Raw genomic sequence first — 22,293 nt, 5'->3', positions numbered from 1 at the left:
TTGTAAATACCTTCAACAGCCGATCTAACCAGTTGCAGAGAATTATAAAGAAACACTGGTCCATTCTACAAACTGGAGGTGATAATATTCCTCAGCCCATGTTTGCATACAAAAGAGGACCCAATTTGAAGGATCAACTGGTTCACACACGTCCACGCAGTAAAGAAGAAAGACAAGTGGGCACCCTATGGGATTTACCAGCTGTGGTTGGTCACCACCCATGTGGTAATTGTTCGGTCTGCCCTCAGACTAATAAATCCACAGAAGTTGACATCGGCACTAATCGCCCATGGACACAGAACAAGTTTACTAATTGCAACAGCAGTAACTTGATATACCTGATCAAATGTCCTTGTGAATTGCGGTATGTCGGTATGACTACTAGAAAGGTACGCACACGTATTCAGGAACACAAAAGCACTGTGCGCTGCCGCAAGCAAGCAACCAGACTGACCGCACATTTCCTGGAGAAGGGCCATGGACCCGAAGACTTTTACTGGACTGTCCTTGAACAACCGCATATTCCAGACTCATGCGCAGATATAAGCAGGTTCTTGTTTAAGATAGAACAGAAATGGGTGTACCGCATCAACAGTGACAAGGAGGGCCTTAACGAACCCATACCCTGGATGTCCCTATGATTGGTCGTAATCATCTTGTTCCTCCCATGGATGCCATTGCACTGTATAAGAAAACAAATACCCTTTGGAAATCTGTCTCCACTGCCTACTAACAGCAGGTTACTTCCCTTCTAGATACGCCAGTATTAATAGCGCATCATTATCTTTTTGAAGTGCGCATTAATATTTACATCAGTGTTTACAGTCGTCTGTAATTTAACATCCACTGCGTACATGTGCACACTTCACCAATAGCTACCAATAATTCATCGCATACCAGGGCGTTTACCAGGTCAATGCCTGTACTAATAGCGCATCATAATCCTTTTGCAGAGCGCACTCATACTATCATCAGTATTAACAGTCATCTGTAATTTAACATCCATTAACAGTCGTCTGTAATTTAACATCCATTCACTGCGCATATGTGCACCTGTCACATGATTTATGTCATTCTGGTTTTGGTAATGTACTACCAATAATTATTTACAAACCACTGCGCATCCTGGTACATCACATAGGACCTACATTAAGACTTTGGTAAAACTTTAATGTGTCATTATTTGGAGTGGACTACATCTCCCAGCAGTCTCACTGTCATGTGACTGCGCGTCAACGCGCTGGGTCTGAGAAACACACAAAACACTACCTCACTCGGCGGTCGGCGCCCCCCCGAGCAGTACTGAAGACTGCCTGGAGACGCCGACGGTTAGGTGAGTGAATGCATGCCACAACGCATTATGCGTAACATTTGTCTGCCTCGCCTTGCTCGTATTTGCCGCTAGAGGCCAGCCTGACATCGAGCATATGCAGCGTTTTCTCCTCTCTGTACGCTGCTTCATAACACGTAGCGGCTTTTCCGTGTGCGTTTTCTGTAAATGACACGCTTTCTGTAACTGACACGTTGCCAGATGCTATTCCGCAACTTAAATACTAAGCGCTTTCCGTCAGAGTCTCCCGACTTTAACTGACGTGGAACGGCCTCTCTGTTCTGCATATCCCCTTTTGTGTGGTCATTGCTCCTGAGTTATGACAGTATACGGCGCCTACGCCCAGCCTGGTTATAAACGTCTCAGATAACCTGCCATCTCAAAGTATATTTTGCTACCCAAATGGGTTAGTGTCTTATCACTAACCGCTCGATTATACGTTATGTGATTTCTCACAGAGCGGTGCTCCTTTTACCTGCGCTGCAGCCAGGTGGGGTGAAGCTCCTCAGCCTACACGTAAGGGTGAGTGCATACCGGATATAATGATCAGGTATGAATGTACATTTTGCAATATCACTATAAATACAAATAATAACGTGCCTTGTGTTATTTGTGTGTTTGTTTGCTGTTTTGTTTTACATGTTGGATCCCTTACCATCTCATTGACAGTATACGGTTGAGCACGCCTGGATTTTCAGGTGACACCTTTTTTAATTCTTTTTCTCGAAAGCAGCAGTGTACTATATATAGGTCCTGAGGAATGCATTAAGAACATCTTACAATATGCTGAAACATGTCGACCACTAATAAGTGCGGTTATTATTTAAAACCTGCACCCACATCTGCTTTTTAACCTTAGGGTTTGGGGGTTATTATTAAAATTCTTTTTACCACCCATTCACCTAATTTTAGTACCCTTCACTTTTTCACTCCAAATCACTATACGCTGCTTTTTTTCATTAGCCACTACCACACTTCTCTGTTCTGCTCTCATACCTCATATTACATCTCGGTCACGGTAATGTTTACCGGCCGTCTTGCCTCCTGGGTAAGGAGATCCCATATGATGATAATAAGGGCGGTACAGTGTGGCTTCTGATGGGAACAATATTTCCCTCCTGGTACCCTTGAGTCTCGACTCGACCACTTTCCAACTATTATCTCTCACTGTTACTGTCTGGTATAGTGGTTCCTACTGTCATACTTTCTTTTCTTCTTCTTTTTTGACCCCCAGATATTTATTGTTGTGATAGATTGTGCCAGGGGCGTATATCTGGCTGGTCGGTAAACTTGCCCTCAGACCCTCCTCACTTGTTGTTGTTGTGTTACTAGTACAGCTAAGGCTGTGGGTCTTTTTAGATTCTCTGGTTGACCACACTGGTCACCAATGCAATAAAATATACTTTGAGTATCTTGCTCTGAGGCTTGACTGTGTCACCTGTCTACTCGGAGCGATGGCTACCAACTGGGGGTTAGCATTCGAAAGTGCCGAAGTACAAAACATCTTAGATGAAAATCCTAGTCTTCTGGACAATGTGTCCGCTCCACCCCAAGCAGTTAATAATGATGATAATTGGAACAAAGTCTTGATCCTAAAGAAATCTCATTCTCGTACCTCTGTTCATGGCATTATCATGGCCCAATATCTTAGGGGCAACTGTGCACCTACAGGCCTCATCGTCAACAATGCACCACGCCTCTTTCTTGACGACAAACAATTTCTTAAAGATTGGGCACTAATAGCCTGGAGATGTACGAGAGATTGGCTAGTCCTAATCATAAAAACCACGAAAAGAGTCGCTGATAACATTCTGATTGAGATTCAGGTCCTGGAAGGCCACATAAAAACCACTCTCAAAAGTGGACAGTTTAAAAAGGGACAGGACGACACGGATAAGACCAACAAGGATTTCAAGGAATCAATTTTATCCATAAAACTGGAGAAGTTTAAAAAGGATCTGGAAAAATTTTCAATGGAGAAAATCTACCCTTACAGTAGCGATAGCTATATAGCACCTACATTCAGTCGCAGTGGCAAAAGAGGCGGTTCTAACTATGGCACCTCCAGTTCAGATGGGACATCCAGTGACTCAGATGCATCACAGACCGGATCATCTAATCAAACCCCGCGGGGTCGTGGAAATAAGAGAAATTGGAGAAACCAATCGCAAAACTTTGGTAACCACCAACCATGGTGGCCTATCAACCCATGGATGATGGGTCCAAACTGCCCTCCACAAATGGGTCCTCCCTTTTATCCACCACAGATGCAACAAGGCCCGGGATCGTTTCCTTTTTTAGGTTTTGGCCAGAGACGCGGCCGAGGCAGGAGGAGACAAGGGGCAGTGCAACAACAAGTCCATTGGAACACGGACACGAACATCCCGCAACAATCGGGGATGGGCCTACGCAGCGGGAAGAAAGTCCCCCAAGACGCTGCGGGAACAAGCAACCAGCAGGCCTCGTGATAAACCTTAGTTCACACACCTTGCCTACCAATGAGGAACTTCTCCTGAATAAAGGTTTAGGATTTGTGGCCACCCAAAAAGGTGACCCTTTTTTGGCTCAAATTGAACTCTCCAAGCTTTTCAGGAAGATAAGGTTGCATTACTTTTTTGCGAAAACCACTGCTTTGGAGACCATCTCCATGGACGTTAACACCGGTCTGAAGAGACCCTCTTCATTTAATCCACCCAGTGCCACACTACCGCCTAAAGTTCTCACCTTTGAAACGGCTGTTGAAAAGGATGTCACTGACTTATATAAAAAAGATGTCAAGCCATTCATGAATCTCTCCAGAGATGAGCAACAAGCTTTGCGTTCACTCACCGCCAACGAAAACATCACCATTAAACCGGCTGATAAAGGCTGAGCAACTGTAATTTTAGACACTACAGTGTACAGAAATGAATGTCTGCGACAGCTCAGTGACCGTAAATCCTATTTACCACTGAGATCGGATCCTACTGAAGGTCTACAAAACAGAATAAGCGCCTTAGTAGAAGAAGCCACTAGTGAGGGATGGATAACCTCACAGGAAGGCCAATATTTGGTTACACAACACCCTACAATTCCTTATTTTTATTGCTTGCCCAAAGTTCACAAGCCAACAAGGCCACCACCTGGGAGGCCTATCATTTCAGGCATTGGGTCAGTATTGGAACCCCTTTCAACTTTTGTGGACCACTTTCTCAACCCGATGGTCAAAGCTATGCCCACCTTTCTCCAAGACACCAAAGATGTCCTAAGACTCCTGCCGACGATACAATACAATATGGAGACTGACATCCTAGTATCGTTCGATGTCGAATCCCTATACACCTCGATCCCTCAAACGGAGACCCTAGAAGTAGTGGGAGCACTTCTGGAGCAGAATAACCATCAATCGATGACACCAATACCATTTATAATGCAATTAGCAGAAATGGCGATGAAAGAAAACTACTTCCGTTTTGAAGACACGCTGTATTTACAAACGTCCGGGACCAGCATGGGCAGTGTTTTCGCGCCGAGCCTGGCGAATCTATATGTGCACCATTTTGAACAACAGAGTGTTTTTACCAACACCAACCCATACCTATCATCAATACACGTGTGGAAACGTTATATTGATGACATTTTGGTAGTGTGGCGGGGCACTGAAGAACAACTAATATCATTTCATGGTTGGTTAAACAGTGTAAACCAATATCTGAAGTTCACCATCGAATACAGTAGAACTTCACTGGCGTTCCTGGATCTGAAACTAAATGCAACCCCAGCCGGCATAGAGTCTGAGTTATATCGCAAACCTATGGCCAGGAATGCATTGCTGCGGTATGACAGCTGCCACCCAAGAGCCCTGAGGGACAATCTACCTTTTGGCCAGTTCTTAAGGGTACAAAGAAACTGTTCCAAGAAGGAGTCTTTTGAAACACACTCCAAAAATCTGGAAGAACAACTAAAGGAGAAACGATACCCTAAGAAGATCATTCGCAGATCTAAAAAGAGGGCCTCTAACAACCATAGGGATGCCCTTCTTGCAATCAACCCTCCGAAAGAAAAATCAGACCGGATTGCTTTTGTAAATACCTTCAACAGCCGATCTAACCAGTTGCAGAGAATTATAAAGAAACACTGGTCCATTCTACAAACTGGAGGTGATAATATTCCTCAGCCCATGTTTGCATACAAAAGAGGACCCAATTTGAAGGATCAACTGGTTCACACACGTCCACGCAGTAAAGAAGAAAGACAAGTGGGCACCCTATGGGATTTACCAGCTGTGGTTGGTCACCACCCATGTGGTAATTGTTCGGTCTGCCCTCAGACTAATAAATCCACAGAAGTTGACATCGGCACTAATCGCCCATGGACACAGAACAAGTTTACTAATTGCAACAGCAGTAACTTGATATACCTGATCAAATGTCCTTGTGAATTGCGGTATGTCGGTATGACTACTAGAAAGGTACGCACACGTATTCAGGAACACAAAAGCACTGTGCGCTGCCGCAAGCAAGCAACCAGACTGACCGCACATTTCCTGGAGAAGGGCCATGGACCCGAAGACTTTTACTGGACTGTCCTTGAACAACCGCATATTCCAGACTCATGCGCAGATATAAGCAGGTTCTTGTTTAAGATAGAACAGAAATGGGTGTACCGCATCAACAGTGACAAGGAGGGCCTTAACGAACCCATACCCTGGATGTCCCTATGATTGGTCGTAATCATCTTGTTCCTCCCATGGATGCCATTGCACTGTATAAGAAAACAAATACCCTTTGGAAATCTGTCTCCACTGCCTACTAACAGCAGGTTACTTCCCTTCTAGATACGCCAGTATTAATAGCGCATCATTATCTTTTTGAAGTGCGCATTAATATTTACATCAGTGTTTACAGTCGTCTGTAATTTAACATCCACTGCGTACATGTGCACACTTCACCAATAGCTACCAATAATTCATCGCATACCAGGGCGTTTACCAGGTCAATGCCTGTACTAATAGCGCATCATAATCCTTTTGCAGAGCGCACTCATACTATCATCAGTATTAACAGTCATCTGTAATTTAACATCCATTAACAGTCGTCTGTAATTTAACATCCATTCACTGCGCATATGTGCACCTGTCACATGATTTATGTCATTCTGGTTTTGGTAATGTACTACCAATAATTATTTACAAACCACTGCGCATCCTGGTACATCACATAGGACCTACATTAAGACTTTGGTAAAACTTTAATGTGTCATTATTTGGAGTGGACTACATCTCCCAGCAGTCTCACTGTCATGTGACTGCGCGTCAACGCGCTGGGTCTGAGAAACACACAAAACACTACCTCACTCGGCGGTCGGCGCCCCCCCGAGCAGTACTGAAGACTGCCTGGAGACGCCGACGGTTAGGTGAGTGAATGCATGCCACAACGCATTATGCGTAACATTTGTCTGCCTCGCCTTGCTCGTATTTGCCGCTAGAGGCCAGCCTGACATCGAGCATATGCAGCGTTTTCTCCTCTCTGTACGCTGCTTCATAACACGTAGCGGCTTTTCCGTGTGCGTTTTCTGTAAATGACACGCTTTCTGTAACTGACACGTTGCCAGATGCTATTCCGCAACTTAAATACTAAGCGCTTTCCGTCAGAGTCTCCCGACTTTAACTGACGTGGAACGGCCTCTCTGTTCTGCATATCCCCTTTTGTGTGGTCATTGCTCCTGAGTTATGACAGTATACGGCGCCTACGCCCAGCCTGGTTATAAACGTCTCAGATAACCTGCCATCTCAAAGTATATTTTGCTACCCAAATGGGTTAGTGTCTTATCACTAACCGCTCGATTATACGTTATGTGATTTCTCACAGAGCGGTGCTCCTTTTACCTGCGCTGCAGCCAGGTGGGGTGAAGCTCCTCAGCCTACACGTAAGGGTGAGTGCATACCGGATATAATGATCAGGTATGAATGTACATTTTGCAATATCACTATAAATACAAATAATAACGTGCCTTGTGTTATTTGTGTGTTTGTTTGCTGTTTTGTTTTACATGTTGGATCCCTTACCATCTCATTGACAGTATACGGTTGAGCACGCCTGGATTTTCAGGTGACACCTTTTTTAATTCTTTTTCTCGAAAGCAGCAGTGTACTATATATAGGTCCTGAGGAATGCATTAAGAACATCTTACAATATGCTGAAACATGTCGACCACTAATAAGTGCGGTTATTATTTAAAACCTGCACCCACATCTGCTTTTTAACCTTAGGGTTTGGGGGTTATTATTAAAATTCTTTTTACCACCCATTCACCTAATTTTAGTACCCTTCACTTTTTCACTCCAAATCACTATACGCTGCTTTTTTTCATTAGCCACTACCACACTTCTCTGTTCTGCTCTCATACCTCATATTACATCTCGGTCACGGTAATGTTTACCGGCCGTCTTGCCTCCTGGGTAAGGAGATCCCATATGATGATAATAAGGGCGGTACAGTGTGGCTTCTGATGGGAACAATATTTCCCTCCTGGTACCCTTGAGTCTCGACTCGACCACTTTCCAACTATTATCTCTCACTGTTACTGTCTGGTATAGTGGTTCCTACTGTCATACTTTCTTTTCTTCTTCTTTTTTGACCCCCAGATATTTATTGTTGTGATAGATTGTGCCAGGGGCGTATATCTGGCTGGTCGGTAAACTTGCCCTCAGACCCTCCTCACTTGTTGTTGTTGTGTTACTAGTACAGCTAAGGCTGTGGGTCTTTTTAGATTCTCTGGTTGACCACACTGGTCACCAATGCAATAAAATATACTTTGAGTATCTTGCTCTGAGGCTTGACTGTGTCACCTGTCTACTCGGAGCGATGGCTACCAACTGGGGGTTAGCATTCGAAAGTGCCGAAGTACAAAACATCTTAGATGAAAATCCTAGTCTTCTGGACAATGTGTCCGCTCCACCCCAAGCAGTTAATAATGATGATAATTGGAACAAAGTCTTGATCCTAAAGAAATCTCATTCTCGTACCTCTGTTCATGGCATTATCATGGCCCAATATCTTAGGGGCAACTGTGCACCTACAGGCCTCATCGTCAACAATGCACCACGCCTCTTTCTTGACGACAAACAATTTCTTAAAGATTGGGCACTAATAGCCTGGAGATGTACGAGAGATTGGCTAGTCCTAATCATAAAAACCGCGAAAAGAGTCGCTGATAACATTCTGATTGAGATTCAGGTCCTGGAAGGCCACATAAAAACCACTCTCAAAAGTGGACAGTTTAAAAAGGGACAGGACGACACGGATAAGACCAACAAGGATTTCAAGGAATCAATTTTATCCATAAAACTGGAGAAGTTTAAAAAGGATCTGGAAAAATTTTCAATGGAGAAAATCTACCCTTACAGTAGCGATAGCTATATAGCACCTACATTCAGTCGCAGTGGCAAAAGAGGCGGTTCTAACTATGGCACCTCCAGTTCAGATGGGACATCCAGTGACTCAGATGCATCACAGACCGGATCATCTAATCAAACCCCGCGGGGTCGTGGAAATAAGAGAAATTGGAGAAACCAATCGCAAAACTTTGGTAACCACCAACCATGGTGGCCTATCAACCCATGGATGATGGGTCCAAACTGCCCTCCACAAATGGGTCCTCCCTTTTATCCACCACAGATGCAACAAGGCCCGGGATCGTTTCCTTTTTTAGGTTTTGGCCAGAGACGCGGCCGAGGCAGGAGGAGACAAGGGGCAGTGCAACAACAAGTCCATTGGAACACGGACACGAACATCCCGCAACAATCGGGGATGGGCCTACGCAGCGGGAAGAAAGTCCCCCAAGACGCTGCGGGAACAAGCAACCAGCAGGCCTCGTGATAAACCTTAGTTCACACACCTTGCCTACCAATGAGGAACTTCTCCTGAATAAAGGTTTAGGATTTGTGGCCACCCAAAAAGGTGACCCTTTTTTGGCTCAAATTGAACTCTCCAAGCTTTTCAGGAAGATAAGGTTGCATTACTTTTTTGCGAAAACCACTGCTTTGGAGACCATCTCCATGGACGTTAACACCGGTCTGAAGAGACCCTCTTCATTTAATCCACCCAGTGCCACACTACCGCCTAAAGTTCTCACCTTTGAAACGGCTGTTGAAAAGGATGTCACTGACTTATATAAAAAAGATGTCAAGCCATTCATGAATCTCTCCAGAGATGAGCAACAAGCTTTGCGTTCACTCACCGCCAACGAAAACATCACCATTAAACCGGCTGATAAAGGCGGAGCAACTGTAATTTTAGACACTACAGTGTACAGAAATGAATGTCTGCGACAGCTCAGTGACCGTAAATCCTATTTACCACTGAGATCGGATCCTACTGAAGGTCTACAAAACAGAATAAGCGCCTTAGTAGAAGAAGCCACTAGTGAGGGATGGATAACCTCACAGGAAGGCCAATATTTGGTTACACAACACCCTACAATTCCTTATTTTTATTGCTTGCCCAAAGTTCACAAGCCAACAAGGCCACCACCTGGGAGGCCTATCATTTCAGGCATTGGGTCAGTATTGGAACCCCTTTCAACTTTTGTGGACCACTTTCTCAACCCGATGGTCAAAGCTATGCCCACCTTTCTCCAAGACACCAAAGATGTCCTAAGACTCCTGCCGACGATACAATACAATATGGAGACTGACATCCTAGTATCGTTCGATGTCGAATCCCTATACACCTCGATCCCTCAAACGGAGACCCTAGAAGTAGTGGGAGCACTTCTGGAGCAGAATAACCATCAATCGATGACACCAATACCATTTATAATGCAATTAGCAGAAATGGCGATGAAAGAAAACTACTTCCGTTTTGAAGACACGCTGTATTTACAAACGTCCGGGACCAGCATGGGCAGTGTTTTCGCGCCGAGCCTGGCGAATCTATATGTGCACCATTTTGAACAACAGAGTGTTTTTACCAACACCAACCCATACCTATCATCAATACACGTGTGGAAACGTTATATTGATGACATTTTGGTAGTGTGGCGGGGCACTGAAGAACAACTAATATCATTTCATGGTTGGTTAAACAGTGTAAACCAATATCTGAAGTTCACCATCGAATACAGTAGAACTTCACTGGCGTTCCTGGATCTGAAACTAAATGCAACCCCAGCCGGCATAGAGTCTGAGTTATATCGCAAACCTATGGCCAGGAATGCATTGCTGCGGTATGACAGCTGCCACCCAAGAGCCCTGAGGGACAATCTACCTTTTGGCCAGTTCTTAAGGGTACAAAGAAACTGTTCCAAGAAGGAGTCTTTTGAAACACACTCCAAAAATCTGGAAGAACAACTAAAGGAGAAACGATACCCTAAGAAGATCATTCGCAGATCTAAAAAGAGGGCCTCTAACAACCATAGGGATGCCCTTCTTGCAATCAACCCTCCGAAAGAAAAATCAGACCGGATTGCTTTTGTAAATACCTTCAACAGCCGATCTAACCAGTTGCAGAGAATTATAAAGAAACACTGGTCCATTCTACAAACTGGAGGTGATAATATTCCTCAGCCCATGTTTGCATACAAAAGAGGACCCAATTTGAAGGATCAACTGGTTCACACACGTCCACGCAGTAAAGAAGAAAGACAAGTGGGCACCCTATGGGATTTACCAGCTGTGGTTGGTCACCACCCATGTGGTAATTGTTCGGTCTGCCCTCAGACTAATAAATCCACAGAAGTTGACATCGGCACTAATCGCCCATGGACACAGAACAAGTTTACTAATTGCAACAGCAGTAACTTGATATACCTGATCAAATGTCCTTGTGAATTGCGGTATGTCGGTATGACTACTAGAAAGGTACGCACACGTATTCAGGAACACAAAAGCACTGTGCGCTGCCGCAAGCAAGCAACCAGACTGACCGCACATTTCCTGGAGAAGGGCCATGGACCCGAAGACTTTTACTGGACTGTCCTTGAACAACCGCATATTCCAGACTCATGCGCAGATATAAGCAGGTTCTTGTTTAAGATAGAACAGAAATGGGTGTACCGCATCAACAGTGACAAGGAGGGCCTTAACGAACCCATACCCTGGATGTCCCTATGATTGGTCGTAATCATCTTGTTCCTCCCATGGATGCCATTGCACTGTATAAGAAAACAAATACCCTTTGGAAATCTGTCTCCACTGCCTACTAACAGCAGGTTACTTCCCTTCTAGATACGCCAGTATTAATAGCGCATCATTATCTTTTTGAAGTGCGCATTAATATTTACATCAGTGTTTACAGTCGTCTGTAATTTAACATCCACTGCGTACATGTGCACACTTCACCAATAGCTACCAATAATTCATCGCATACCAGGGCGTTTACCAGGTCAATGCCTGTACTAATAGCGCATCATAATCCTTTTGCAGAGCGCACTCATACTATCATCAGTATTAACAGTCATCTGTAATTTAACATCCATTAACAGTCGTCTGTAATTTAACATCCATTCACTGCGCATATGTGCACCTGTCACATGATTTATGTCATTCTGGTTTTGGTAATGTACTACCAATAATTATTTACAAACCACTGCGCATCCTGGTACATCACATAGGACCTACATTAAGACTTTGGTAAAACTTTAATGTGTCATTATTTGGAGTGGACTACATCTCCCAGCAGTCTCACTGTCATGTGACTGCGCGTCAACGCGCTGGGTCTGAGAAACACACAAAACACTACCTCACTCGGCGGTCGGCGCCCCCCCGAGCAGTACTGAAGACTGCCTGGAGACGCCGACGGTTAGGTGAGTGAATGCATGCCACAACGCATTATGCGTAACATTTGTCTGCCTCGCCTTGCTCGTATTTGCCGCTAGAGGCCAGCCTGACATCGAGCATATGCAGCGTTTTCTCCTCTCTGTACGCTGCTTCATAACACGTAGCGGCTTTTCCGTGTGCGTTTTCTGTAAATGACACGCTTTCTGTAACTGACACGTTGCCAGATGCTATTCCGCAACTTAAATACTAAGCGCTTTCCGTCAGAGTCTCCCGACTTTAACTGACGTGGAACGGCCTCTCTGTTCTGCATATCCCCTTTTGTGTGGTCATTGCTCCTGAGTTATGACAGTATACGGCGCCTACGCCCAGCCTGGTTATAAACGTCTCAGATAACCTGCCATCTCAAAGTATATTTTGCTACCCAAATGGGTTAGTGTCTTATCACTAACCGCTCGATTATACGTTATGTGATTTCTCACAGAGCGGTGCTCCTTTTACCTGCGCTGCAGCCAGGTGGGGTGAAGCTCCTCAGCCTACACGTAAGGGTGAGTGCATACCGGATATAATGATCAGGTATGAATGTACATTTTGCAATATCACTATAAATACAAATAATAACGTGCCTTGTGTTATTTGTGTGTTTGTTTGCTGTTTTGTTTTACATGTTGGATCCCTTACCATCTCATTGACAGTATACGGTTGAGCACGCCTGGATTTTCAGGTGACACCTTTTTTAATTCTTTTTCTCGAAAGCAGCAGTGTACTATATATAGGTCCTGAGGAATGCATTAAGAACATCTTACAATATGCTGAAACATGTCGACCACTAATAAGTGCGGTTATTATTTAAAACCTGCACCCACATCTGCTTTTTAACCTTAGGGTTTGGGGGTTATTATTAAAATTCTTTTTACCACCCATTCACCTAATTTTAGTACCCTTCACTTTTTCACTCCAAATCACTATACGCTGCTTTTTTTCATTAGCCACTACCACACTTCTCTGTTCTGCTCTCATACCTCATATTACATCTCGGTCACGGTAATGTTTACCGGCCGTCTTGCCTCCTGGGTAAGGAGATCCCATATGATGATAATAAGGGCGGTACAGTGTGGCTTCTGATGGGAACAATATTTCCCTCCTGGTACCCTTGAGTCTCGACTCGACCACTTTCCAACTATTATCTCTCACTGTTACTGTCTGTGTCTTGAATTTAAACATCATGGAGGGCTTGGATGGCATGGGATTGTGCTGATTTTTATGTGGTTTTCGAGTTTTTGGGGTGTATAACTGAACTGATGTTCCTCTGTTTTCATTGCTTTTAGGTGCACAAGACTCAAGAGAACCACCAGTGCCAGGAAAAAGTCCTGCAGCGGTGTGTGTGTGCAGCATAACGTCACACGACGTCACATCTGGCCACAGACAACTCTGCAACTCGTGCAACTGCGGCCTGCTGTTCTGACCTCTGAAGAAGATGGCCCCAAAAAAAGTTCCCCGTAGCTCCTCTAGCAAGAAAGTTGCCAGTAAGGAGCAGAAGAAGCAAGTTACCAAGGAGACTGGTGTGCCGCCCGCCACATTTTTTGGGAGTAAAAAAAAAAGTACGCCTGCAGCAGCAGCGGGATCTGCTGGGGACCAAGCTGGGAGCAGCACCCCCGCACCATTGGGCTCAGTGCCACCACCACCATGACCACGCCAACTTAAGTCCAAGCCCTTGAGTGCTGCAGAGGCACTTAGTCTAGTTGTTCAATCACCATCGACCAGTGATGGTGGCTCATCGCAAGAAAGTAGCAGCAATGTCCCTCAATCAATACAGGTTGTTGTAACTCATCTGACGAGTGTTGAACAACCACAGCCCCAACAACAACCACATGTGCAAGTACAAGCCCAAGTACAAGTGGAAGGAGAGGCAGCGTAAGGAGATGCGCAAGCAGAGGTGCATGGAGGGTCACAAGTGCCCACAATAGTTGTTCCTCCCAAAGTAGGGGCACATCAGGAAATCGACAATCAAGCCGAGGTATCATTTGAGGAAGCCACTCCTCCTGATGATCATTCATTGTCTTCCACATCCCTAGCAAGGAAGAGATCAAGGGTGGTGTCTACATCTTCTTCAAGCACACCTCCTTCAGATGATACGGATCAAAATTGGGAACCAGCATCACTGCCGTCTGAGAGTGAGGCACACCATGATCTGACAAAGGTAGTTCAGCGTAAAAGGAAGCTCGTCCAAAGTCTCATAGTTATGGAGTGAGATGAGGCTCAACAAGAAGTGGCGGATACTACTGCTGATGAAGACTCTCACGACGACGACCCAGTCATCATAAAGGTCACTGCAGCCCCAGCGGGCATGCAGCAAACAGACATTTTGACCCTAGCCCGAGAAGCTGCTGAGCGTGATAATGTTGTCGACGAGGAGGCAATGGAAACACCACAATCATTGGAGTTAACTAGTACACCAACACGTACCGCTTCCATATTTCTTCCTCGCCAGAAGGGACCTCCATCCACCTTGACCTCAATTAGTGGTGGTGAAAGTGCACAACGTAGTAAAGTTCGGCAATCCACATCCTCCACTTCATCTGGCATTACAGCATGACCACCACCACCAGTATCGCCGCCTCCTCCGGCCCCCACAGACATTTCAAGTCAGCAGTTTGGGACTTCTTTAGTCTTTGCCCAAAAAAGGAAAACTTCGCCATTTGTAGCATTTGTAAGCATGCAGTTACTCGTGGTAAGTTTGGTACCAACTATGGTACAGAGAGGTCATCCTAAGGGACAGCACGCTGTCCAATGGTTTGCGCACCTAAAGGAGATCAAGGATGCCCGAATTGCAAGTCAAGAAAACGTTGATGTTTCATCTGATGATGACGAGGATGAAGAAGTGTCAAACACTTCACTTACACCCAGTACCCCTGTCAGCAGCACACCCCCTGTGAGCTACACTAAGAGTGTGGGAGAGAGTGAGACACCAATGCGAAAAAGTTCATCAGCGAGCGTAACTGGGTCGAAGAAGTCATCATCATCATCATCCCGTAAAAGCATGGTCCAGGGCAACATTATAACCATGTTGTTTTCAGCAGCGCCATATGATCGCAACCACCCACTGACGCGTCTGTATAACACTAAGCTGGCTAAAAAGCTAGCTCTGGACCTTCTCCCTTTTTCTTTTGTAGAAGGGGTTGGTTTTCTAGAATTAGTGGCAGCGCTCAGCCCTAAATGGAAGGTTCCTAGCCGGTTCTATTTTGCCAGAGTTGCGGTTCCAGCACTACATGAAGATGTGCTGGAGGTGATTGGGGCAGCTTTGCAGAAGAGTGATGTTCACACTATACATCTGACAACAGACATGTGGACCAGTGGCGCAGGCGCTGATTACATGTGCATCACTGCACACTGGGTCTCTTTTTCAGGGGTTAAAGCAAAGCTAAACGCAGGTGTTGACCCGGACCAAGTTTTTAAAGCTGCTTGGAAACATGCAACACTAGCCATTTTTGGCTTGGAGAAACGTCATACAGCAGAAAACATTTTGAATGAGTTTAACACAAAGGTCTTTCACTGGCTGTCCCCAAAAGAATGCCAGATTGGTTATGTTTCCACGGATAATGGTGCCAATGTAGTTAAGGCCATGGATCTGGGTCACTATTTCAGAGTGCCGTGTTTGGCGCACTGTATAAACCTGGTTGTTAAAAAATTCTTGAGTGATGAAGACAGTCCAGCGTGCGAGTTAGTGGCCACCTGCCGAAGAATGTGCAACTATTTCAGCCATTCTTTTAAGGCCCGGAAGCATCTGAGGAGCCTGCTACATGAACGTCGAATGCCAGTGAAAGCACTCATCCAGGAGGTGCCAACACATTGGAACTCAACCTTCTACATGCTTGAGCGTATGTATGAGCAGTATACGGTACTCGATCACTATTTCTTAACACTGGGTACAGCTCAGAAGGACCTGAGGCTAGATGCGGCGCAATGGAACCTAGTTAAAAGCCTGACAGACATGCTTCGTCCTTTTGAGGTCTTCACGCGTGCAGTCAGCAAGGAGGACTGTAATTTGGGAAAAGCTATCCCATTGTTGCGCATGCTGGAGCACCAACTGAAGGCGGTGTCTTCTATGTTTCAAAAAGATGAAAAAAAGCAAGACGCTTTTGTTTTGGCGGAGAAATTATTAGAGCGCCTACTTGGTGATGAACGTCTCAAAATGATCCACTCAGAACAGCATTACATTTGTGCTACTATTCTGGATCCACGCTACAAAAAGGCGCTGGCAGGCTGAGCATTCTTTCCTTTTGATGATGAAGATGTTACAAAGTACAAACGTTGGCTAGCCTTGTCAGCCATGAGGTTTGAAAGAGAACGGCAGCAAATTGAAGGAAAAGGCAGTACATCAGCATCAGCAGGCCATCCCCAGTCAAAAGAATCCACTTCTGCACCTGTGGCTGTGGCACAAGTGACCTCTCAGCCGTTAAAGACACCGGCAACCCGATCATCTGCACCAGACACAACAGTAACATTGGATGCAGAAGAGGATTGGCTAACTTGGCTTGGGTTTGGTTCTCAAAAGGTCACAGCAAAAAGTAAGCAAAGTGGAGGCACCTTGGAGGACCTTGAGTCGATGGTGCAGGACTATCTGAATGACTCAACAGAGGTCTATGTTAATGCTGACCCATTGGCGTACTGGCATGGGAAAAAAGAATTGTGGGCACAGATCACCAACATGGCTATAAACTACTTGTCTTTCCCATTTGCAAGCGTGTCTTCTGAACGTGTTTTCAGTGCTGCTGGTGGCATTGTAACTTCCAAACGGGCCCGCCTCTCGCCCAAAAATGTGGAGAGGTTACCAATGATCAAGATGAATCAGCACCTCATACCACCAGATTACAACGTACGAGAACAAACGCCGGATGAAGACGAGGAGGACAGCAACTTAGATGAGGGAATTTGTTCTCTGTTAGGTGACACTGACCTACTTCTGCCTGAATTCGCAGAGTATGAGGACGAACTCTTATTCTTATTCCCTGACGCCGAGCCCTGAAAATGAGCCAATGAATCAATAACTTTCTTTTTCGTCCTTTTTCACTTTTATTCCTGTGTGTCTGTCTTTCTTAGTTTTGCACAGTTAATATAATTAAAACTTTAATCACCTAATCACAAAAATAAAGCCCATCAGCAGAACTGTCTTCACTTGTTTGCTTATTGATTTGAAGGTGCCGCAGTCTGCATTCCTCAGGTTCACAAGTTCACAAGAACATGCTCCTCTATCCTCCTCCTCCAGACTCCTATTTCCCTCAAAGCAGAGGGCTGGATTACGCCCAATGAAGAAAGACTCTGCACTTGTGGAGGTGTTCCACTTCTTTGCGGGTGAGTTGGCGGGTCTTGGGGCCATTGCTGGGAAGCTCTAATACCGGATAAAAGTGGTTTGGACCAAATCGGAGGCGAATTTTTTTTTGCGTTTTTACTGACTTGCTTGCCTTTGAGGTGCTCTTTGGGGGGGTTCCGGGTGTTTTTGGGTGAGTTTTGGGGTCTGGGAGCACTGCTGGGACAGTCTAATTTTGATTGCATTTGCTTTTCAGGAAATCCGTGGTGGAAAACGGAAATTATTATGACCTAGCTGCACAGCACGTTTGGACCGAAGGCCGATAAATATTGTAAGTATGAGATTTTCCTTTTTGGCTGTTTGGGGGTGTTGTGCTTTTTTGCGGGTGGGTTGGTGGGTCTTGGCGCATTGCTGGGAAGGTCTAATACCAGATAGAAGTGGTTTGGACAAAATCCATGAGGGAAAAGTTTTTGCTGTTTCTGACATTTCGCTCAATGTAGCGTTTTCGGGGGCCTGTTTGGGGGGCTTCCTGGTGTTTGTGGGTGGGTTTCGGGGTCTGGGAGCACTGCAGGCTATTGATACTTTTGATTGCAAGAGGTTTGAAGCAAATCCATGGTGGCAGAGGGGAGTAAGGGCCTAGCTGCAGAGCGCGCGCGGAGTGATTTTGGAAATTGTCATGAAAATGACTAAGCCCCCATTTTTGTACTTTTGCTTTTTGGCTGTTTGGGGGTCTTCTACTAGTTTTCGCCTGGGTTGACGGCTCTGGGGCCATTGCTGGGAAGCTCTAATACTGGATAAAAGTGGTTTGGACCAAATCGGAGGCGAATTTTTTTTTGCGTTTTTAGTGACTTGCTTGCCTTTGAGGTGCTCTTTGGGGGGGTTCCGGGTGTTTTGGGGTGAGTTTTGGGGTCTGGGAGCACTGCTGGGACAGTCTAATTTTGATTGCATTTGCTTTTCAGGAAATCCGTGGTGGAAAACGGAAATTATTATGACCTAGCTGCACAGCGCGTTTGGACCGAAGGCCGATAAATATTGTAAGTATGAGATTTTCCTTTTTGGCTGTTTGGGGGTGTTGTGCTTTTTTGCGGGTGGGTTGGTGGGTCATGGCGCATTGCTGGGAAGGTCTAATACCAGATAGAAGTGGTTTGGACAAAATCCATGAGGGAAAAGGTTTTGCTGTTTCTGACATTTCGCTCAATGTAGCGTTTTCAGGGGCCTGTTTGGGGGGCTTCCTGGTGTTTGTGGGTGGGTTTCGGGGTCTGGGAGCACTGCTGGCTATTGATACTTTTGATTTCAAGAGGTTTGAAGCAAATCCATGGTGGCAGAGGGGAGTTAGGGCCTAGCTGCAGAGTGCGCGCAGAGTGATTTTGGAAATTGTCATGAAAATGACTAAGTCCCCATTTTTGTACTTTTGCTTTTTGGCTGTTTGGGGGTCTTCTACTAGTTTTCGCCTGGGTTGACAGCTCTGGGGCCATTGCTGGGAAGCTCTAATACTGGATAAAAGTGGTTTGGACCAAATCGGAGGCGAATTTTTTTTGCGTTTTTGCTGACTTGCTTGCCTTTGAGGTGCTCTTTGGGGGGGTTCCGGGTGTTTTTGGGTGAGTTTTAGGGTCTGGGAGCACTGCTGGGACAGTCTAATTTTGATAGCATTTGCTTTTCAGGAAATCCGTGTTGGAAAACGGGAGTTATGACCTAGCTGCACAGCGCGTTTGGACCGAAGGCCGATAAATATTGTAAGTATGAGATTTTCCTTTTGCCTGTTTGGGGGTGTTGTGCTTTTTTGCGGGTGGGTTGGCGGGTCTTGTGGCATTGCTGGGAAGGTCTAATACCGGATAGAAGTGGTTTGGACAAAATCCATGAGGGGAAAGTTTTTGCTGTTTCTGACATTTCGCTCAATGTAGCATTTTCGGGGGCCTGTTTGGGGGTCTTCCTGGTGTTTGTGGGTGGGTTTCGGGGTCTGGGAGCACTGCTGGCTATTGATACTTTTGATTTCAAGAGGTTTGAAGCAAATCCATGGTGGCAGAGGGGAGTTAGGGCCTAGCTGCAGAGTGCGCGCAGAGTGATTTTGGAAATTGTCATGAAAATGACTAAGTCCCCATTTTTGTACTTTTGCTTTTTGGCTGTTTGGGGGTCTTCTACTAGTTTTCGCCTGGGTTGACGGCTCTAGGGCCATTGCTGGGAAGCTCTAATACCGGATAAAAGTGGTTTGGACCAAATCGGAGGCAAATTTTTTTTGCGTTTTTGCTGACTTGCTTGCCTTTGAGGTGCTCTTTGGGGGGGTTCCCGGTGTTTGTGGGTGAGTTTTGGGGTCTGGGAGCACTGCAGGGACAGTCTAATTTTGATTGCATTTGCTTTTCAGGAAATACGTGTTGGAAAACGGGAGTTATGACCTAGCTACACAGCGCGTTTGGACCGAAGGCCGATAAATATTGTAAGTATGAGATTTTCCTTTTTGGCTGTTTGGGGGTGTTGTGCTTTTTTGCGGGTGGGTTGGCGGGTCTTGGGGCATTGCTGGGAAGGTCTAATACTGGATAGAAGTGGTTTGGACAAAATCCATGAGGGAAAAGTTTTTGCTGTTTCTGACATTTCGCTCAATGTAGTGTTTTCGGGGGCCTGTTTGGGGGGCTTCCTGGTGTTTGTGGGTGGGTTTCGGGGTCTGGGAGCACTGCTGGCTATTGATACTTTTGATTGCAAGAGGTTTGAAGCAAATCCATGGTGGCAGAGGGGAGTTAGGGCCTAGCTGCAGAGCGCGCGCGGAGTGATTTTGGAAATTGCAAGGAAAATGACTAAGTCCCCATTTTTGTACTTTTGCTTTTTGGCTGTTTGGGGGTCTTCTACTAGTTTTCGCCTGGGTTGACGGCTCTGGGGCCATTGCTGGGAAGCTCTAATACCGGATAAAAGTGGTTTGGACCAAATCGGAGGCGAATTTTTTTTTGCGTTTTTGCTGACTTGCTTGCCTTTGAGGTGCTCTTTGGGGGGGTTCCGGGTGTTTGTGGGTGAGTTTTGGGGTCTGGGAGACTTTGCTGGGACAGTCTAATTTTGATTGCATTTGCTTTTCAGGAAATCCGTGGTGGAAAACGGGAGTTATGACCTAGCTGCACAGCGCGTTTGGACCGAAGGCCGATAAATATTGTAAGTATGAGATTTTCCTTTTTGGCTGTTTGGGGGTGTTGTGCTTTTTTGCGGGTGGGTTGGCGGGTCTTGGGGCATTGCTGGGAAAGTCTAATACCGGATAGAAGTGGTTTGGACAAAATCCATGAGGGAAAAGGTTTTGCTGTTTCTGACATTTCGCTCAATGTAGCGTTTTCAGGGGCCTGTTTGGGGGGTTTCCTGGTGTTTGTGCGTGGGTTTCGGGGTCTGGGAGCACTGCTGGCTATTGATACTTTTGATTGCAAGAGGTTTGAAGCAAATCCATGGTGGCAGAGGGGAGTTAGGGCCTAGCTGCAGAGCGCACGCGGAGTGATTTTGGAAATTGCCATGAAAATGACCAAGTCCCCATTTTTGTACTTTTGCTTTTTGGCTGTTTGGGGGTCTTCTACTAGTTTTCGCCTGGGTTGACGGCTCTGGGGCCATTGCTGGGAAGCTCTAATACCGGATAAAAGTAGTTTGGACCAAATCTGAGGCACATTTTTTTTTGCGTTTTTGCTGACTTGCTTGCCTTTGAGGTGCTCTTTGGGGGCGTTCCCGGTGTTTGTGGGTGAGTTTTGGGGTCTGGGAGCACTGCTGGGACAGTCTAATTTTGATTGCATTTGCTTTTCAGGAAATCCGTGTTGGAAAATGGGAGTTATGACCTAGCTGCACAGCGCGTTTGGACCGAAGGCCGATAAATATTGTAAGTATGAGATTTTCCTTTTTGCCTGTTTGGGGGTGTTGTGCTTTTTTGCGGGTGGGTTGGCGGGTCTTGGGGCATTGCTGGGAAGGTCTAATACTGGATAGAAGTGGTTTGGACAAAATCCATGAGGGAAAAGTTTTTGCTGTTTCTGACATTTCGCTCAATGTAGTGTTTTCGGGGGCCTGTTTGGGGGGCTTCCTGGTGTTTGTGGGTGAGTTTCGGGGTCTGGGAGCACTGCTGGCTATTGATACTTTTGATTGCAAGATGTTTGAAGCAAATCCATGGTGGCAGAGGGGAGTTAGGGCCTAGCTGCAGAGCGCGCGCGGAGTGATTTTGGAAATTGCAAGGAAAATGACTAAGTCCCCATTTTTGTACTTTTGCTTTTTGGCTGTTTGGGGGTCTTCTACTAGTTTTCGCCTGGGTTGACGGCTCTGGGGCCATTGCTGGGAAGCTCTAATACCGGATAAAAGTGGTTTGGACCAAATCGGAGGCGAATTTTTTTTTTCGTTTTTGCTGACTTGCTTGCCTTTGAGGTGCTCTTTGGGGGGGTTCCGGGTGTTTGTGGGTGAGTTTTGGGGTCTGGGAGACTTTGCTGGGACAGTCTAATTTTGATTGCATTTGCTTTTCAGGAAATCCGTGGTGGAAAACGGGAGTTATGACCTAGCTGCACAGCGCGTTTGGACCGAAGGCCGATAAATATTGTAAGTATGAGATTTTCCTTTTTGGCTGTTTGGGGGTGTTGTGCTTTTTTGCGGGTGGGTTGGCGGGTCTTGGGGCATTGCTGGGAAGGTCTAATACCGGATAGAAGTGGTTTGGACAAAATCCATGAGGGAAAAGGTTTTGCTGTTTCTGACATTTCGCTCAATGTAGCGTTTTCAGGGGCCTGTTTGGGGGGCTTCCTGGTGTTTGTGCGTGGGTTTCGGGGTCTGGGAGCACTGCTGGCTATTGATGCTTTTGATTGCAAGAGGTTTGAAGCAAATCCATGGTGGCAGAGGGGAGTTAGGGCCTAGCTGCAGAGCGCACGCGGAGTGATTTTGGAAATTGCCATGAAAATGACCAAGTCCCCA

This window comes from Lissotriton vulgaris, chromosome 6, assembly GCF_964263255.1.
Source record: "Lissotriton vulgaris chromosome 6, aLisVul1.2, whole genome shotgun sequence".
Taxonomy (NCBI): Eukaryota; Metazoa; Chordata; class Amphibia; order Caudata; family Salamandridae; genus Lissotriton; species Lissotriton vulgaris.
The sequence above is the reverse complement of the archived record's forward strand: the minus strand, read 5'-3'. Positions refer to the sequence as shown.